We start from the raw sequence: 21,171 nt of genomic DNA, 5'->3' as shown, positions 1-21,171 counted from the left end.
ATAAAAAGGGAGAAAAGTAACAGAATCCCTAATACTCATTTTCCTAGCAAAATAGCAGTCTGTTCCAAGCAGGGCCTTCTTTAATATCAATTGGACCCTGGGCAAGCACTTGCTTGGGCACCCTGGACCTGCCCTCTCCCCCACCACCACTCCCAACCCCCAGCTCCCTGGCATGTAATCACAGCCTCCACCCCCAACCTAGTGATGGAACGAATATAGAGAGGGTCTAGTGCAAGAATTCTTTTTGGGTCTCCCCTCTAGTGCAAGAGTGGAGAAAAGAGAGATAACCATTAGTTGTACAACTCCCACAATGCTATGCCAGATGGGGATCTACCATTTGGCCATTCTTGTAGGGTTGTATTTGTGAGTAGTGTTTGTGAATTTAAACTAAGCCTTTTTTTGTATAGAGTATGTGTGTGCATGTAGGGGTTTATTTGTATGGACTGTTACTATTGGAATGCATTGGTGTACTTGTGTGTAGTGTTTGTATGTAGTGTTGGCTTTTAACCCCTTAAGGACACGACATGTGTGACATGTCATGATCCCCTTTTATTCCAGAAGTTTGGTCCTTAAGGGGTTAAATGCAGGTGTGCTTTTATGTGTAGAGTTGGTGTTTATTTTAGCATTTTAATAAAAGGGTGTGTTTGTCTGTAACGTTTGTAATTGCATGCAAGGGTGTGTTTGGATGTAGTGTTGTCCTTTAACCCCTTAAGGACCAAACTTCTGGAATAAAAGGGAATCATGACATGTCACACATGGCATGTGTCCTTAAGGGGTTAAATGCAGGTGTACATGCCTGGATGTATGCACATACATACTAACACAGATATACATACACATTGACACGCAGATACACACATAAACACATTCTGATACATGCACACACCTTGACACACAGATACACACACTAACACAAACACACACAGATACACACTTTGACACACAGATACACACACTGGCACATCCACCCACAGAGATGCACACTGACACAAATATGTGCACACTCGGATACACAGGCACACAGGTACACATGCAGGTGTATTTGTGTGCGGTATTGGCGTTGGAATGATGGGATGTATGCATTGCCACATACACACAGATGCACACTTACACAAACACTGAGATACACACAGGGACACAGACATACATTCAGTGTTGTATTTGTTGTGCAATGTTGTTGGAAAGCAGGAGTGTATTTGTGTGCAGTGTTGGCATTGGAATGCTGGGATAAATGCATTGCCACACGCATAGATACACACGTACAGATACTGACACATATATATACACAGGCTCAGAAACACACACACATGCAGGTACACATACACATGGACACACAAGTACACATACACAGCTATAAATTCACACAGATTGTAGAAAGATAGAAAGGTTTCTAAATTACTGGGGGGGTTGGGGAGGGGGGGAACCCAAGTAAACAAGAATGAAGACCGCTCACAAAAGTAAAGTGGAACTAAATAAAGTTCCAGCATAACTTTCATGAAGAAAAAAAGCAACCCATTTGTAGTGAGCAAAATAGATGAAAATAAAAATAAAACTTAATGTTTATTAGTATATTAAAATAATAAGCAAAAAAAATATATAAGTGGTGAAAAATAATGGAAAAAGAACCTATCTTCAATAATGAATAAATAAATTTACTACATCGTCAAAAAAATCAGTATATTTTGTGGAGTCAATATGTTAACCATGTAGCTGAGAATATGGATCAAGTTGCAATCATCTAATGTAGCAACTCATACAGAGGAAAACATTCTTTATCTCATATTTACCAATCTCTGTACAACCTCTAATCTCTCCAATGTTCCATTCCCTTTATCTGACCGTCATCTGCTGACATTTGATATCGGCATACCTTGTACCAAAATTACACCACCCATGGCACATCAATCTCACAGAAATCTGCCCTGTCTTAACCTGCAGCAATTCACCACCAACCTGCAAACTCTCCTATTACCCATCTCAAACCTGACCTGCCCTAACTCTGCAAGCTCCCTCTACAACTCCACCATCTTCTCTCAACTAGACATCATGGCAGTTCTTACATTTAAACACAGCAAGCCCCCTAAATTACATCCTTGGCACACCAAGCTGACCCGATTTCTCAAAAAATGTTTCAAAACTGCTGACCGCTGCAGAAGCAAGTCTCACTCTGCATCTAAATTAATCCTCAATAAATTAATGTTGCGCTCCTACAGTTTGGCTCTTTCTTCTGCAAAAGAAAACTACTTTAATACCCTCATAAGAATGCTCTGCTGTGAACACTTTTTAGCCCCGTTGCTCCTCCTCCTCCTATTAACTTGACCACCACAAACTTTGCAACTCACTTCACTGAAAAGATGTCTAGAATCAGGGAAGAGATCTCTCATCTTTCTCCTTTCCGTACCAATAGTTAACCCAACCCCACTCCCTCTGCTCTTCTATGCTCTTTTGCACCCGCTACAGCAGCTCTGTTATGGTTCTCCCACTCCACCACTAAATCTCTCAATCCCATTCCCTTGTATCGCATCTGCACTCTGTCTCCTTCTCTTGCTCTGGTTCTCACCAATATCTCTTCCTCTCTTCTGGCATATTTCCTTACCCTTCAAACATGCAAACAACTCAGATTCTGAAAAAGCCCAACCTTGACTCTAACTCTTCATCCAGCAACCACCCTAACTTGCTACTGCTGTTTGCATCCAAGATCCTTGAGAGAGTTGTGTTTGCGAGATTGACAGACTTCCTTGAATCCAACTCACTGCTTTTTAGCAGGCTGGATTCCGCGCTCATAAGTCTGACGAAATGACTCTGAGCAAAGTATCCTAAACACTATGATCTAATTGAAGCAAAAACTCATTGTAACTATTCAGTCCTTGGTCCCCTAGTGTTCCTGATCTATACTGCCTTCCTTTGTAAACTCATTATCTCCTTTGGTTTCCAATATAATTTCTATGTGGATTACACGCACATCTATCTGTCCTCTCCTTATCTCTTGTCACCACTCTTGACTCGTGTTTCTGACTGCCTCACTGCTATTTCAAACTACATGGCTGCTTACTTCCTTAAACTTAACCTGTCCTAAACAGAACTTCTGGTCTTTTCTCCCTTATGTGTTGCTACTCCCGTGTCTGTCTCCCTCTAAGTCAAAGGCGCTACCATCAGCTCTACCTCACAGACTCGCTGCCTAGGTATTTTCTTTGACTCCAACCTCTCCTTTGCCCCTTATGTCTGGTCAATCTGCAAATCATGCTGCTTCCATTTCAAAAACATAGCGTGCATTCATTCGTGTAGCTATCCTCCCGCCTTGACTGCTGCAATCCGCATCGCTGGTCTTTATTCCCAACTTGCCCCATTACACTCTATAATGAATGTGGCAGCAAGGCTCATCTTCCTGTCAGCCAGCATCTCCCATGCCTCCCCTTCTGTCAGTCCCTACATTGGATTCTCGTAAGATATAGGGCTCAATTTAACCCCTTAAGGACGAAACTTTGGGAATAAAAGGGACTCATGACATGTCACACATGCATTGTGTCCTTAAGGGGTTAAGGTTGTGATACTTGCTTACAAATCTCTACATACTGTTAATAGCTTTTCCTCCCCGCACACTGATTCCTCTCCTGCAACTGACATAAAAAATATAAAATACAAAAAACTACGCCCTCAGTGAATACTATGCTAACAACCTACTTTTCTACCCCAACCCTAAACATTTGTGTCACTAGACCCCACTCATGTAAGCTCATTGAGCAGGCCTTCAACCCCTCTGTTTCTGTGCGTCCAACTCGTCTGGTTACAAATACATGTCTGTTTGTCCACTCATTGTGCAGTGCTGTGGAATTTTTTAGCACTTTATGAATAATAAAGAAAATGAAATGGAAATCCACTACAAATTTGGTTTGGCTCCCAAAGTGGATTACAAAATAATTTAAAGTGGAAAAGTCACAGCCCCCTTCCCCCTGCAAAATTAGAATTTCATAAAGATGAAATCTTTACAAACTACTCATATTGACTGTGTTGGATTTTTACTGAAATTCCAACCAGGTCAAAAGATATACTGAGACAAAGTATGGACTACTTTGTCTCAGTATGATTCCCATGCCTGAGAATCCCCCAGCTGCCCTCTGTGTTTAAATGTGAGTGTGTGTCATCAATGTCCAGTGTGTGTCAAGGACCTCTGTGTGCAACTGCGCATATGTATGTCAGTGAATGAGTGTGTCCTCTGTGTGTAGGTGTGTGTGTCAGTTTCCTCTGTATTCAAATATGTGTGTGACAGTGTCCTTTGTGTGTAAATGTGTGTGTGTATCAGATTTTTCTGTGTTTTATTTTGAATTTAAATCAATGGAAATGACCTTCTCGAAGCACAGGCACTTAAGAGTTATTTTTAGACCTGCAAGGGCACTTCTTTGTGAAAGGTGAAAGGTTTAGAAACACTGTGTTATACTGTGCTCTGGTAGGTTGGCCAAAATCTCAAACAAATCCAACATTCTAATGCAGATATAACCTTATATGAAAATAATGGAAAAGAAAAAAGAAAAGAAAATAGAAAAAACTAACAGTACTGAAAGGCTAAGCAAAGGGTAATTCTGCCAGTTGTGTTACAAATAGTGTTACTATTTTGTTATGCAAAATATTCTTAGATTTCTATGAATTTCATTTCATATTTTCAGCATAACTTTAAGTTTTAATATATGTTGGCATTGGACACATACTCCTTTACAATCCTGCAGTTATTCATGTTTATATACAATATTTATAACATTTTAACATGCTTTTAGAAATGGACAGATGAAAAGGATCAAATTTACTTTTATCTACTGAAATAATTAATATGTCTCTGACTTATATATATATGAACTTGGCATGGATGTGAATACGTAAACCTTCAATATGATGCCTTTAACGTTGAATATCTCTTGAGTTTTTCAAATTATTTTAAACACAAATATTGTCTGGGAGGGGATATGATAACATTATACAAATATATTCAGAGCCAGTACAAACCATTATCTGGAAATCTATTCATAAACAGGGCTATACATAGGACACGAGATCACACATTTAGGCTGAAAGAAAGGAGATTTCATCTAAGGCAAAGAAAAGGTTTTTTTACAGTAAGAGCAATAAGGATATGGAATTCTCTGCCTGAAGAGGTGGTTTTGTCAGAGTCTATACAGATATTTAAACTGCAATTTGATAAATATGTGCAAAAACATAACATACAGGGATATAATGTCTAATTAGTGGGTTAATAGCTGCTTGATCCAAGGAGACACCTGACTGCTATTTTGGGGTCAAGAAGGAATGTTTTCCTAGTTTGTTGCAAAACGCTTCAGACTGGGTTTTTTGCCTTCTTTTGGATCAGCAGCAGTATGTAAGGAAGGCACTTGATGGACATATGTCTCTTTTCAGCTATGTAACTATGTAAGAATGATGTTATGAGGTTTAAGTAGAAATATTGGTTGCACGCTCTCCACAAAAGTTTAAATAGCTTTCAAACATTCTGTCATGTTTTGTATATGTTTGGGACAATGTAATGTAAGTAAGTGAAATACAATAACAAGGACATTTGTGAATATACATAATACTGCTAAAATATGCTCTCTCAATAAATGTCTGTGGGCAAAATACTACCCAAACGCTTTTTCTATAGATGTATATAATAAAAGTACGTTTATCCTGCTATGACTGTGCTTTCTTATTGAAATGCTAGTTAAATAGGAAGTGAGAATTGCAATTTAATATTGACCTCTCTTCAATGCAGTTATCCAGTCAATGCAGTAAAATGTTGTTTTACCACAAGAATGCTATTTTTTAGCCCTGAATATTACTTTTTCATATATGGAAGTCAAGGAATAACATTAAAAAATCACTCAAATAAATCAAATCATTGTGACTCCATTGGGAACTGAATTTCTAACTTTATGGTTCATTGTTAGCTGCTCTTAGAAACATTTTCGTCACTTACAGGCTTACTTACTAAAGCCAGAATTGTTGGGAATTCAAAGTGAGTTCAAAGTGCATTTAAAAATCTAGGCCAAAGATAGCCAAATTAGAAAAATGAATACATTTTGTTTGTCTTTTTTGGTCTTACATTTAAAATTACCTTTGCCAGAAAATCACTTTAAATTCCCAGCAATTCTAACTTTAGTGAATATTAGGGGTCTCTAATCAGACCCTATGATTAGTGGTATCCTCCATGGAATCTTTGAGATTCTAGAAGTGACTCAAGCAGGTTTCCACCAGTGGAATTGTTTGTACATGTAATTGAATAGCTATTTAACAAGACATAAGGCTATATAAAAATGGCATTTACTGCTGTCCATATCTAATTAGTTATGCTGGCGTAGAAAACTCCCCAAGCAAGCTAAAAAACTACTATAATGAAAAGCAGAAATAGAGAGAAAGAATGGCATTCATCATACTTGGAAATTAAGTACATTTATGCCATGAAACATCGGATTTTGTCTGGATAGTACAAATAGGGTAAAAAATACAAAATTCCAAATCCAATGGCAATTCTCATATTTATTAAAGCCAAATACAGTTGGAATGTGGTCGGCCAAAAATAATTTGCAGCAATTGCCCGAATGTATTTGGTGTCCAGGTTAAAATCAGTGCTTTTGCATCCAATCCCTATACAAAGTACAGGAAGATTCACAAAGCAACAATATTAATTTAAATTCAGAACCAAATTCATCCAGCAGGATGCTATTGATAATTTGAAGTATTCCTTGCCCGCTGGCAGTGACTGCAGCCCCCACCCATTAGTAGCAAGTGAAAGATTATTTAACAATGAACAGGGAAACTTAATTTCCCCACCCCAGTCAACAAACATTAAAAGCGGTGGGTGCTCTACTAACAATCATGTGATGAGATCTAATGTTCCCCCTCAAAGTGCCCACCCATGAGTTGCAGTTGGGGGTTCTAAGTAATTATATAAGGAGGTGTGGATATGTCATTGTCCGCCCCATCAATCAGTGTCATGGGCTACTCCCGGCCCTACTGGGTTACTAGGTGATTGATTCCCTATTTCATCATGTTTGCATTTGCAGTGGAGAGCAGGCTTTGCATTACATTTGATGCTATGGATAAAATAAGATGTTTCAAAATACCTCAACAACATGACTAAGTGCTAAAGGATTCCCCTGGACTGACAAGGAAGGGGAGGCATGATTACTTCCCATAGTAGGGGAGGGTTAAAATGGGGATACAATGTTGCAAAAAGGGGACAAGATGAAGGGGGCTCAGAGGGGAGTATACTTACCTCTTGTTAAGAAGAAGCCTAAGGTTTAAGAAGTTTCCCACCCTCCCTCCCTAGTTTTTTGGTGGTTATTGTGTGCTATTGTTGGTTTTGGTGTTTTTCTGTTCTTCTTTTTGTCGCATGCGGTTTTCCTGGCCAGCGCAAGTGATGGAAGTGCTGAGTCGGCTTGGGGACTCGCAGCCTGTTCGGGCTGATGGCGAAAGGCAGGCTGTTTAGGACTTTGGAAAACACATGGATTATCTGTCTGTTGGGCAATCACCCCAAAGCTGAATAAGACACATGGCTGAGTGGTTACACATTGTTTAGGAAGTATAGAAAAAAACAGGACAAGAGTAGGGGTACACTAGTATCTTCACCAAGAGGTAAAGCCAAGCCTTAATCAAGTTGAATGTGAAAAAGAAAATGTTTTGTGTAGATATCTGCTTGGGGCAAAGGAAGGAAAATCAATTATTGGTTAGGATGTATTATAAACCACCCAATGTTAATATTGATGAGGAAGAACAGCTGTAAGAACAAAGTGGGAAAGCTGGGTAACACGTTAATTATTGGAGATTATAATTACCCGGACATAAATAGATAGAGGGACTAGTAGTTCAGCAAGACGAATCAGGTTTTTACCAACATTCAAGTAGGGGAGCATTTGGAAAATAGTGATCACAATATGGTGTATTTTTAAATAAACTCAAAAAAGCAAAAGCACATGGGGTATAAATAGACATGTAATTTCCAAGATGCCAATTTCAATACGATTAGGGCAGCTTTACCACATATTGACTGGCATAAACTCTTTAGAAAATAAAAACACTGAGGATAAATAGAATATCTTCAAACAAATATTAGAAAGGTACATTTCTCAGTATGTACCATTGGATAATAAATATAAAAGAAACAGATTGAAACCAATGTTTGGGAAAGTAAACCAAGAGATTCAAAATAAGAATGAGCATTTAAATTGGACAAATCAGATGCATCCTAAATAAGATATAAGGAAGCCAATAATGCATGCAAAAAAGCAATTAGAGTGGCTAAACGGCAAATTTTGAATTGATAGCCAAAGAGAGCAAAACCAACCACCAAAAATGTTTTAAGTACATAAATTGTAAAAATAATAGTTAATAAAGACTATAAAAAGACAACAGTGTTAAATAACAATTTTTCCTCAGTATATATTAATGGTATGGATCCTATGGTAAGAGATAAGCAAATGATTGCTGCAAAAAACTTGCAGAAAAATTGTTATTGCACGTGGTTCCTGTTCCTATATTCAAAAAGTGTTCAAAATCTTTGCCTGGAAGTTATATTAACTTCTGTGGCTGAGAAAGTATATGATGGGTTATTAAGGGATACTATACACAAATTAATTGGGAGGAGCAGTGTTATTAGCAATAATCAGCATGATTTTATGGAACATAGGTCATGTCAAACTAACCTAAAAGTATTCTACAAAGAAGTAAGTAGAAGTATAGATCAGAGTGTTGCAGTGGATGTGATCTAGTTGGATTTTGCCAAGGTATTTGATATGGTTCCTCACAATAGGTTGGTGTTCAAACTGAAAGAAATAGGTCTAGATGAAAATTCTTGTTTTGGGATAGTACATTGGCTTAAAGATAGCGTACAGACAGATGACATTAATGGTACATTTATGTGCTGCACAAAATTGGTAAGTGGTGTCCGTCAGGGTTCTGTTCTTGAACTGCTTTTATCTAACACATTTATAAATGATCTTGAAATAGGCTTTGAAAGTCGTGTTTCAGTGTATGCAGATGACACAAAACTCTGAAAAGTAATAAAATGTGAGCAGGATATTGCCTTGCTGCAGAGGGATTTAGACAGATGTTTGGACCGGGCAATCAAATGGCAGATGAAATTTAATTTAGGAAATTACAAAGTTACGGACTTTGGAGTAAATAATGCACAAGCAACTTACACCCTAAATGGTAGTGAATTAGGGATAACAACACACAAGAAGGATTATGTTATTATATTTGTAACGGCTACCCAGATAGAGAGAGGGTTTCTGCCGTTGAAGACGTCCTTTTTCCCTGCAAGCTGCTGTGGAGAAGTAGGCTGCTGTAATCCCATCCACGATATCCAGAGCGAGAATCAGGTTCAGCTGCAACAGGAACAGAATAACCTTCCCAAATAATCCCCTTTCAAGAACGAGACGAGGCTACGTTATGAAGGGTCAAGATGAACTGAGGACTGGGACACCCAGCCTGCTTTTTATTAGAAAAGGGTACACACAGGACACTCCCAGGGGGAGGATAAAAACAACCAATTATGCACAGGGTAACACCCCCACGTCTCCTCCCCTCAGATAACCACATAACACAATTAGAACATACAATATTTTACCCCAGTTCTGGATGTACCCCAAAAACAGGGGGTACACCTTTAAATCCGGCACCGCTTGAGAGATCTTCGTTAGGGGAACACTCTGTCCAAAAATCAGCCCGATTGGATGAACGGTTCGGGAGTTACGGAGTTTCAAAGTTTTGACCGACCGCACAGACCAACTAGCCGAAAATAGTTCCATGAGTTTTGGCCTTGCGGTCGGTCTCTGTTCGCACGGTAAAACGGTATGAAAATCTTGTCATCCATCCGAATCGCGGGGTTCGCTGAAATCCCCATAGATGACTGAGTGTAACTACCGAATGGTGGAGTGTTCGGTAGTTTCTGTGCGAACTTATGGAGGTCTGGAGGACTCAGCGGTGTTCGCCTGTTTGCGTATCCGTTTTTAGTTCCATGCGGTTACAGGCAAACACCGCTGTTCGTACACAAGATGGCCGCGAACACGTGTAAAGTCCCGAAATGGCGGCCACCTATATTTCACATACGGACTTCGCACGAAATCAGGCGAACAGAGGCATGAAACGAACAAAAGACTAAGTTGGAAGGATCTGTTACACTGCTCCCCTTTTGTGGAACACTCCGGCAGACCCGGATTGATCCTTTTCGGGTCAACTTGGGGCTGTCCGGTCCCTTGTTAGGGTAATAGTTCTGTTTGTCTGGACAGACCATCGGCATTCCCGTTAAACCTGCCCGGGCGGTATTGAATGGAGAAGTTGTAGGGTTGCAGTGCTAGGCTCCATCTCCCTCCTGGGGTGCACAACCCATGAATGGATGGATCTTGTTTAATGAATCTGACCAATGGTTCTAAGCATAAAATGAAAATTAAGGGGGAGAGCGGGCAACCTTGGCGGGTGCCGTTACGAATGTCGAAAGGTTTGGATACGAAACCAGTGCTGAACACTTTGGCTGAGGGGTTTTGATATAGAGCCAGTATGCTAGAACGAAAAGTCGGGGGGAATCCCAATTTAGCAAGGGTGAGCAGCATATATTTCCAGTGTAGACGGTCAAATGCCTTCTCGGCATCGAGCGCGAGTAGAAGTCCCGCTTGTCTCGAGGCATTTGCCCAGTCCACTAGGTTTAAAAAATGTCTGGTGTTGTCCCCTACCTGTCGGCCCTGTACAAAGCCAGCCTGTTCTTCCGAGACAAGGTCCGGAAGTATTTGTTTGAGCCTAGAGGCTAGCAGCTTAGCGTATAACTTGGTATCTGCATTTAAAAGGGAGATCGGGCGTAGGTTTGCGCACTGTGTGGGAGGTTTATTGGGTTTGGGGAGAGTTATAATGTGGGCTTCCAGCATTTCTTTGGGCATATTCCCTACATCTTTGATATGATTAAACAGCGTTGTGAGGGGTCCATTTAATTGTTTAGCCAGTTTTATATAATAATAGTTGGAGAGACCATCGGGACCGGGGGCTTTATGTTTGGGCAGAGAGAGGATCGCTGTCTCTACTTCCTCGTGCGTGAAGGGGCTTTCTAAATGAGTGCATTGCTCCTGTGTTAGTTTGGCTAATGGTGTTTTTTCTAGGAAGCTGGTGATTTCAGCATCTGTGGGTTGGTATGTAGTAGAGTCGGACTCTAGTTGATATAGAGAAGCATAATATTTTGCTAGCTCGTTCACTATATCTTGGGGGTTGTACAGTTTATCCCCAGTATCTGAGGTTATGTATGGAATTTTAGATTGTAATTTCGTCTGTTTCGCTTTCCTTGCTAACAGTCGACCCGCCTTGTTTCCCATTGTGTAATGCGTTTGTTTCAAAAAGCGTAGGTGGCGTTCTGTCTTTGCTAGGTTTAGGTCATGTAGTTGTTTACGGAGTACTAACAGTTTCTTGTGTGTGGTTTTATTTGGGTTTGCTTTGTGGATGGTCTCTAGTTTGACCAAGTCCTGTTCTGTATTGTATAGTAACGTGTTGTGAGTACGCTTGGCCCTAGCTCCTATTTGGATCAATTCGCCCCTCACGACCGCCTTATGGGCCAGCCATTGCATAGTTGTGGATGTTGGGCAGTTTGCATGGGCCTTAAAATATTCCTCTACTCTGTTTTGAATCCGCTGGAGGTGAACCGGTGTGTCCAGTAGCCCGTCGTTCAGTCGCCATGTGCCTCTACCCCTATTAGGGTATGGAATGCGCATAGTCACTGTATGTGGGGCGTGATCTGACCAAGTGATAGGGCCTATCGAAGCCTTGGTGGCAAAGGGTAGCGTTTTAGTGTCTAATAAGCAGAGGTCAATTCTCGTGTATGTCTTGTGGACTGTAGAGTAGTATGTATAGTCTCTATCTCTCGGATTAAGGCCTTTCCAAGCGTCATAGTAGTCGTGATCGTGCATTAGTTTCCTGAGGTGTTGGCCTAAAGAGACTGAGTGAAGTTGGGGCGGTTTATTGTCTTCCCTTTGTATATCTACCTCAGGATCTGGAACGCAATTGAAGTCCCCACATATAATTGTGTGTCCCATTTTCATACTGTCAACCTTGCGAAAAACCTTAGTGAGGAAGGATTTTTGTTTAATATTAGGTGCATAGATAGATGCGATCGTTATCAGTAGGCCATTTAGAGAGCCTACTAGTATCAGCAGTCTCCCGTCTCGACTTGCAAATTGGTTGGAAGGGGTGAACACCCAATCTTTGTGGAAATATATAGAGACACCTTTGGCCTTGGTGGGGGACATTGCATCATAGCCCTGTGGGTATTGCTTGGTATAAAATTTAGGTGGGTTTTTGATACAAAAGTGTGTTTCCTGTAAGCTAACAATGGCCGCTTTAGACTTGGACATCTCTGTCAATGCCATTCTTCTTTTGTGTGGGCTATTGAGGCCTTTAACGTTTAGGTTGAATATTACAAGGGAGTCATCCATAATCGTGTTGTAACGCCGGCTGGCGTGGGGGAGTTATGGTAGCATTTGCACCTCGGTGCGGGCATTGTGGGGGTAGACCAGGGCCGAAGGGATTTGGAGAGAGAGTAGTGGGACTGGAAAAGGGAGTAGGTAGTGAGTAACTATAATACAAATACAAACAATACAAATATAAATACAAATATAGCGCCATTAAGAGCGTCGGCGCTCTACGCGGGTGAGGTGTGAGAGGGCAACGGTTCCTCCTCACACTACTCATCCTGGGGTCGTACCGATATAAAATCGGGCCGAGTGAATAACAGCCTGTCATGAGCGTTATTGTTCTCACCCTTGTTGACTGCGGTTCGCCCCGTTCTGTACGTTCACTACTGTGTTCGGGACATTAATTATGGCCTAGGACTCATCTGGTAAACCTTAGGAGTAACACTCAGATTTCACATAGTTTTAACATTCCACATATGTCATACTCACAAACCCATGCGGTACACAGATCTTATCGTGATGCCATTGTACAGGCAGAGTGTCCTTTAGTTGACATGTATGACAAAGTCCAGTTTTAGTACAGTCGGGGCCGGATCGGGTTTCAGTTGTGCTTACGTGGCGAGCCCGCCATCTGCCATTCTGCATGCGGTCTTTTCGTCGAGTTTGAGCTCGTAGTTACTTGGTCTTGGAGCGGGAACAGTCCCCATTCTTTCAGCAATCGCATCCCCACCTCCGGATCATTAATAATGTGTGATTTGGCGTTTCTCCATACTAGCAGTTTAGTTGGGTAGCCCCATCGGTACTGTATATCGTTGTTTCTTAAGGTCTTTGTGACCGTAATGAATTCTCTCCGTCTGTTCATCGTCATGGCCGACAGGTCTGCAAAGAGTTGGATATTGGCGTATGGTTCTGGCAATTTTGGTAACTTTCTTGCAGCTTGCAGTAGAGAGTCCTTTGTCGTGTAATAATGAAAGCGCACCACCACGTCCCGTGGCGTGTCTTGCCGCAGGTTTTGTGGTTTCGGTAGCCGGTGTGCGCGGTCCATGAGCCACTCATTGTCCTCCATATTTGGTACCAGTGCCTTGTATAGGGACAGGAGGAATTGTGGTAGTTGGTCCCTTGTGACTGATTCTGGTACGCCACGGAAGCGTATATTGTTGCGTCGTGAGCGGTCTTCCATGTCTGCGAGTTTGCTTTTAAGGAATTGTTGTTCCTCTAGTAGGGATTGGATTGTGTCCGCCATGGTGTCGTGCGCGGCACATAGATCATCAGTGCGCGTTTCTAGATTGTTCGTTCTTTCCCCCAGCTCAGCTATCTCATTCTTAATATCATTTGTAGCTTTTTTCAAGTCCGATTGCAGGGACACCCTGAAGTCTTGTAACATGGCAAATAATTTCTTTTCTGTGACCGGAGCGTCGGTGTATTGCTGCTCCTCACCTTCAGTGTGAGTATTTGCGGCCTGCACTGTGTCCTGCTCCTCACCTCCGCCATCTTGCGCCGGTCGCGGCCGGTCTCGTTTAGCGTGGCGTATCGGGTCTGTAAGCTTAGTTTGCTTCGCAGGGGCCATTGCCTGGTACTGTCAGGGTAATATACCCGGGAGTTGATGTCCGTCGGGCGAAAATGCTGCTTTAAATCACGCTTTTGGCTGTTACGGACCGGGAGCTCTTACTCCATGCGTCCGTTCACTTCGGCAGTCGGCCACGCCCCCCGCTAGGCTCCATCTCAACAAGCGTCCATTATCTCCAGCTACTCTGTTTAACCACACCAGGGGGTTATGGTCGGTGATTAGTGTAAATTCCTGTCCGTACAAATATGGGGTGAGTTTCTTTAATGCCCAGACCAGGGCTAAGCATTCCTTTTCCACTGCCGCGTAGCTCACTTCTCTAGGTAACAGTTTCCTACTGAGATACGCGACAGGGTGCTCGCCTCCATCTTCTCCGACCTGGCTTAGAACTGCCCCCAGTCCATACATGGATGCATCTGTATGAACGACAAATCTTTTGTTAGGGACGGGGGCAGACAGGACAGGTGCATGAATCAGAGCATTCTTTAGGGCCTGAAAGGCTGTTTCACAGGCGGGAGACCACAGGACTATCCTAGGCAAGTTCTTTTTGGTTAGGTCTGTTAAGGGTTTTGCGATGGTACTATAGTCAGGGACAAACCTCCTATAATATCCTGCGGTCCCCAAAAATGCTAATACTTGAGTTTTGGTGTGGGGTGTGGGCCAGTTAGCTACAGCTTCAATTTTAGCGGGTTCTGGGCGCTGCTTCCCACATCCCACTCGATGTCCCAGGTACTGGACTTCTGCCATGCCGAAGTTACACTTTTCTGGTTTCAGAGTCAAGCCTGCGGCCCGAATCTGATCCAGTACGGCCTCTACATGCCTTAAGTGCTCTCCCCAGGTTTCGCTATAAATCGCAATGTCATCCAGGTACGCGCAGGCGAAATCCTGGAAGCCATCAAGGAGGCGGTCCACTAAGCGCTGAAATGTAGCCGGGGCGTTTTTCATCCCAAATGGCATGACCTTAAATTGGTACAAGCCAAATGGGGTGACAAAGGCCGACTTAGGGATAGCCTCCTTGGCCAGGGGAATCTGCCAATACCCTTTACACAAATCGATGGTGGTCAGATAACGTCCCCTGGCAATACGATCTAATAGCTCGTCTACTCGGGGCATGGGATATGCGTCTGTCAGGGTTTTGTCATTGAGACGTCGATAATCGACACAGAACCGGGTAGTCCCATCCTTTTTGGGGACTAGGACCACCGGTGAGGCCCACGGGCTGTCAGATGGCTCTATCACTCCTAGTCTTAGCATCTCCTGGATTTCCTTCCTCATCTCATCTTTTACTGCCTCAGGGATCCTATAGGGAGTTTGCCGGAGAGGAGTTTGACCTGGGGTCTCTACATAGTGAGTTGCTAAGGGGGTGTATCCGGGCTCTTGGGAAAACGTCAACCTCTTTTCAGTCAGCAGTTGTCGGATCTGTCCCTTTTCAGCGGGGGTTAACCGCTCCCCTAGCTGTATGGTATTGAGCAGGGTCTTAGGTTCCGAGTTAGCTAAAAGGTCGGGTATGGGTAAGCTGTCAGGGTCTTCAGTGGCTGGTATACATATGGCTGCTATATCCTCGGGCCTTTCTTGATATTCTTTTAATAAATTTACGTGAAAGGACTTCCGAATCCTTTCATCTTTGCTGCTGGCAATTACATAGGTGGTGTCACATACCTGTGCTACCACTTTGTAAGGGCCCTGCCAGGAGGTCTGGAGCTTATTCCCTTTGACAGGTCTAAGCACCAGCACCTTCTGGCCCACTTGGAACGTTCGCTGGCGGGCGCCCTGATCGTACCAACGTTTCTGCCGTCCCTGGGCCGCATGGAGATGGTCCCGTGCCATCCGGGCTAACTGTTCCATACGGTCCCGCATTTCTAGCACATATGGCACGATGGGGACACCCTCATGTTCTGTCTCTCCCTCCCAGTGCTCTCGGATGAGGTCGAGAGGGCCTCGTACTCTCCGGCCATAGAGCAGTTCAAAGGGAGAGAACCCTGTGGATTCCTGTGGCACCTCCCGATAAGCGAACAGGAGGTGCGGCAAGAATCGTTCCCAATCTTTGTATTCCGCTGTAAAGGTCCGTAGTAATTGCTTTAGGGTACCGTTAAAACGTTCACAGAGACCGTTAGTCTGAGGGTGGTACGGGGAACTAAGTAGGGGTTTAATACTACAAACCTTCCATAGCTGCTGGGTTAGGTCTGCGGTAAACTGGGTCCCTCTATCGGACAAGATTTCCTGAGGAAATCCCACTCGGGTGAATATCCCGACTAGAGCACTGGCGACAGTGTCAGCCTGGATATTCGTCAGAGCGACAGCTTCCGGGTAGCGAGTAGCATAGTCCACTACGGTAAGGATGTATTTCTTACCAGAGGGACTGGGGTTAGGTAGGGGTCCCACTAGGTCGACTGCCACCCTGCTAAATGGTTCCTCGATCACAGGCATAGGTAACAGTCGAGCTTTAGGGTGATCTCCTCTCTTCCCTACCCGTTGGCATACGTCACAAGTGCTGCAGTAACGTCGTACATCCTTTGAGATCCCCGGCCAAAAGAAGGTCTGGGTGATCCGGAAGGTGGTACGGTTACCCCCTAGATGCCCTGCCAACGGAATGTCGTGGCCGATTCGGAGAAGCTCCAACCGGTACTTTCTGGGTACCACTAGTTGGCGCTTCTGCGAAGGGGGACAGCCTCTCTTTTTTCCTTCCGTCAGTCTGTACAACCTGTCCCCATCCCATAGAAAACGTTCCTGTTTGCCCTCCCTACTGTCTGCTAATTCTCGATACTTTTGGAGGGTGGGGTCCTCTCTAGTTTCCCTCCCAAACTCCTCTGGGGTGTCCCAAGCTATGGGCCTGCTTGTTGTAGTGGGGTTACATGTGGGTGCTTGGCTTACCTGGGTCTCCCGGCCTGTATTAGGGTCATCTGTGACACGGGCCTGTGAGCGGGTGGTTACGGGACAAGCGGCAGCAGGTGTGGGCAAATATGCTGAGGTCAAGGGGCCAATGTCATTTCCCAAGACGACCTCGGCAGGCAAGTTGTCCATAATGCCAACTGTGGTTTTTCCCGATCCGACTCCCCAGTCTAAGTGTACTCGGGCAGTGGGCAAGCGAAAAACAGCGCCCCCTGCGACCCGAACAGCAACAGTGCGGGTAGACACATTCTCTGGCTTTACTAGGTGTTTTTGGATCAACGTGATGGTAGCCCCGGTGTCTCTTAGGCCTTGTGCTATTTGTCCATTCACCCGAACTTCCTGCCGATGATGCTGTCGGTTATCGGGCGAAGCAGCTTGTATGGGATCTGCTTCATACAAAATCCCCAGGCATTCCTCAGGGCCCATTTCAGCTTCCACACAGTGAGCCGCAGAGGGTCGTGATGCAGGGGCCTCTGTGTTGGGAGTTGTGCGTCTCCAATTGTTGCTATTGGATCTTAGGGGACAATATCGAGCAATATGTCCGAGGTTGCCGCAGTGATGGCACGTCACTTTCGACAAATCTCGGGGGTAGTTGGTAGGTCCCTGAGGACGGGGTGGTCCTGGTGGGACTGGAGCTCGAAACTCTGGGCGTGAGACAGCGGCTGGGGTACGTGGCTCTATCTTATGAGCTGGTCGTGGAGTACCCTGGCTTACTCTCCTTGTCTCGGCGTATTCATCGGCCAGCCGAGCCGCCTCATTTAAATTAGCGGGGCGCCGGTCTCGTACCCAGTCTTGTAGGTCCGCAGCCAAATTTTGGAAGAAATGTTCCATTAAGAACAATTGCAATATCTCCTCTCCGGTGTTGGCCTTACACCCTTGGACCCAATGTGATGCCACTCTTTGTAGTCGGTTGGCCCATTCCATGTGGGAGTCCACAGCTTTCTTTTTGGACTCCCGGAAGCGGCGACGGTATGCTTCTGGGGTTACCGCATACCTGGTGAGCAGTGCCTCTTTTACTGTTTGGTACTGCGTGATCTCCTCTGTAGTGAGCGCTCGAAAAGCCTCACTAGCTTTTCCTGATAGTTTTCCCGCCAGGATAGTGACCCATTGCTCTGGCGGTATTTGATGTAGCGAGCACTGTCTTTCAAAGTCCGCCAAATACCCATCAATTTCCTCTTCATTTTCCACAAAGGTTTTAAATGCAGTGAAGGGAATTTTCTTTACTGTAGTAGTGGGTAGCGGGGTAGGAACTGTCTGTGTAGTGAGCTGTCTGGCTCTTACCAGTTCCATTTCTTGTACCCTCTTGGTTTGGATCTCTTCCCTTGTTTCCCGGAGCAGTTGGGTTATTAGCTCTGTAGACGTGACTGGATACAACGCTAATCTCCGCTGCACAATTGCCGTAATCACATCGTCCTCACTGCTGGGTGCCATGGGTTCCGTTACCTCCATGGACCTATCCATCTCGTCCAGCTCCAGCAGGTCAGCTATCAGCTCCCTCCGTGGTCTGTTGCTGGCACTTCTACCACGATTCTCCAATAAATCCTTTAGTGTGGGTCTTTTCAGCTTGGCATACTGAGACTCCATTCAGCACTTGCTCCTTGGATAAAAGGACCATCCCACCGCTGCCACCAATGTAACGGCTACCCAGATAGAGAGAGGGTTTCTGCCGTTGAAGACGTCCTTTTTCCCTGCAAGCTGCTGTGGAGAAGTAGGCTGCTGTAATCCCATCCACGATATCCAGAGCGAGAATCAGGTTCAGCTGCAACAGGAACAGAATAACCTTCCCAAATAATCCCCTTTCAAGAACGAGACGAGGCTACGTTATGAAGGGTCAAGATGAACTGAGGACTGGGACACCCAGCCTGCTTTTTATTAGAAAAGGGTACACACAGGACACTCCCAGGGGGAGGATAAAAACAACCAATTATGCACAGGGTAACACCCCCACGTCTCCTCCCCTCAGATAACCACATAACACAATTAGAACATACAATATTTTACCCCAGTTCTGGATGTACCCCAAAAACAGGGGGTACACCTTTAAATCCGGCACCGCTTGAGAGATCTTCGTTAGGGGAACACTCTGTCCAAAAATCAGCCCGATTGGATGAACGGTTCGGGAGTTACGGAGTTTCAAAGTTTTGACCGACCGCACAGACCAACTAGCCGAAAATAGTTCCATGAGTTTTGGCCTTGCGGTCGGTCTCTGTTCGCACGGTAAAACGGTATGAAAATCTTGTCATCCATCCGAATCGCGGGGTTCGCTGAAATCCCCATAGATGACTGAGTGTAACTACCGAATGGTGGAGTGTTCGGTAGTTTCTGTGCGAACTTATGGAGGTCTGGAGGACTCAGCGGTGTTCGCCTGTTTGCGTATCCGTTTTTAGTTCCATGCGGTTACAGGCAAACACCGCTGTTCGTACACAAGATGGCCGCGAACACGTGTAAAGTCCCGAAATGGCGGCCACCTATATTTCACATACGGACTTCGCACGAAATCAGGCGAACAGAGGCATGAAACGAACAAAAGACTAAGTTGGAAGGATCTGTTACAATATTGTTATAGACAACAAACTAGACAACATCATGCAATGTCAATCGTCAGTTTCTAAGGCTAGTAAGGTATTGTCATGTAAAAATAGGGGCATAATTTTGCCTCTTTAAAAATCACTGGTGAGACCACACCTTGAATATGCTGAGCAATTTTGGGCATCTGTTCTAGAGCAGAATATTATGACATTAGAAAAAATGCAGAGGTAGGCTACAAAATTAATTAAAGGAATTGAGCATTTTTATTATAAAGAAAGGTTAACACATGCAAATCTGTTTGGTTTATAAAAACAGAGCATCAGAGAGAATATGATAACATTATACAAATATATTCCGGACCAATAAAAAACAATTGTCTTGAAATATTTTCAGAAATAGAACTATACATAAATGGGCAATCACCCATGTAGACTGGGGGGAAAGAGGCTTAGTTTAAGGCAGTATAAACAGTGAAGAGTTAGAATAATATGCCTGAACATGTGGTTTTACAGAGTCTACATCTTTTATACAGCAAGTGGATGAATTCTTGCAAAGATATCTTGATCCAAACAAATATCTGACTGCCATTCTAAGGTTGAGAAGGTCACATAGGCGTGCGCATGGGGTGTGCCGGGTGTGCCTGGGCACACCCTAATCCCCGCGGCACGCCTATGGATTGAGTCCTGCAGGAACAGAGTTCCTGCACTTTTTTTGTGCAGGAACGCCGTTCCTACAGGCACTCAGCGCCCCCCTTCCTCCCCCCATGTCCCCCCTGTCATGGATGGGAGGGGGCAAGAGGTTATGGACCCCCCCGGTCGGCTCTCTCAATATCAGCCGCTCACAGCTCCCTCGCCGCGGCTGATATTGAGAGAGCCGCCCGACCCACTGGACCCCAGGGACAAGTCCACGCCAGCACTCCAGGTAGGGAGGCTGGGTGGACATTTTTTTTAATTAAAAAAATAATAATGTGTGTGTGTCTGTGACTGTGTTTGTGTGTGTGTGTGTGTGTGTGTGTGTGTGTTTGTGTGTGTGTGTCTTTGACTGTGTATGTGTGTGTGTCTGTGTGTGTGTATGTGAATGTATGTGAATGTGTGTGTGTGAATGTGTGTGTGTGTGTGTGTCTGTGAATGTGTGTGTGAATGTGTGTGTGTGTGTGAATGTGTGTGTGTATGTGAATATGTGTGTGCCTGTGAATGTGTGTGTGTGTGTGTCTGTGAATGTGTGTGTGCATGTGTATCTGTGAATGTGTGTCTGTGAATGTGTATGTGTGTCAGTGTATGTGAATATGTGTGTCTGTGAATGTATGAGTGTGTCTGTGAATGTGTGTGTCTATGAATGTATGAGTGTGTGTGTGTCTGTGACTGTGTTTGTGTGTGTGTGTGTGTTTGAGTATGCGTGTCAGTGTGTGTATATATATATATATATATATATATATATATATATATATATATATATATATATATATACACACACACATATACATACACACACTGGAGTGTATATTATTTTTTGTGGGGGGTGGGAATCTTGGTTCCCACACTTTATTCCCCAGGACTTTATTCTCCCCTGTCAGCTCACGCAGAACCGGCGCTGAGTGTCGGCTCTGCTCTAAGCCTCCATGGGCCGGCAGGGAGATCAAAGATCTACCTCACCGGCCCACAGCAGCATGAAGGGAGGCAGGAGAGGACCCGGGGAGCTCTAGACAGCAGCTCCGCCAGGTTCCTCTGGCGAGATCTGAGTGTTGCCGCGGCAACGCTC

General features: G+C 44.2%; 1 protein-coding gene across 1 annotated transcript in view; it reads right to left on the bottom strand.

Annotated features, from left to right (window-relative positions):
- The window catches only part of DOCK2 (dedicator of cytokinesis 2), an 816,002-nt gene that overhangs the window by 376,896 nt on the left and 417,935 nt on the right, over positions 1-21,171 (bottom strand). The window lies entirely within an intron of this gene.

This window comes from Pelobates fuscus, chromosome 3, assembly GCF_036172605.1.
Source record: "Pelobates fuscus isolate aPelFus1 chromosome 3, aPelFus1.pri, whole genome shotgun sequence".
In the NCBI taxonomy this organism is placed as follows: domain Eukaryota; kingdom Metazoa; phylum Chordata; class Amphibia; order Anura; family Pelobatidae; genus Pelobates; species Pelobates fuscus.
This window is presented reverse-complemented; position numbering and strand designations above follow the sequence as displayed.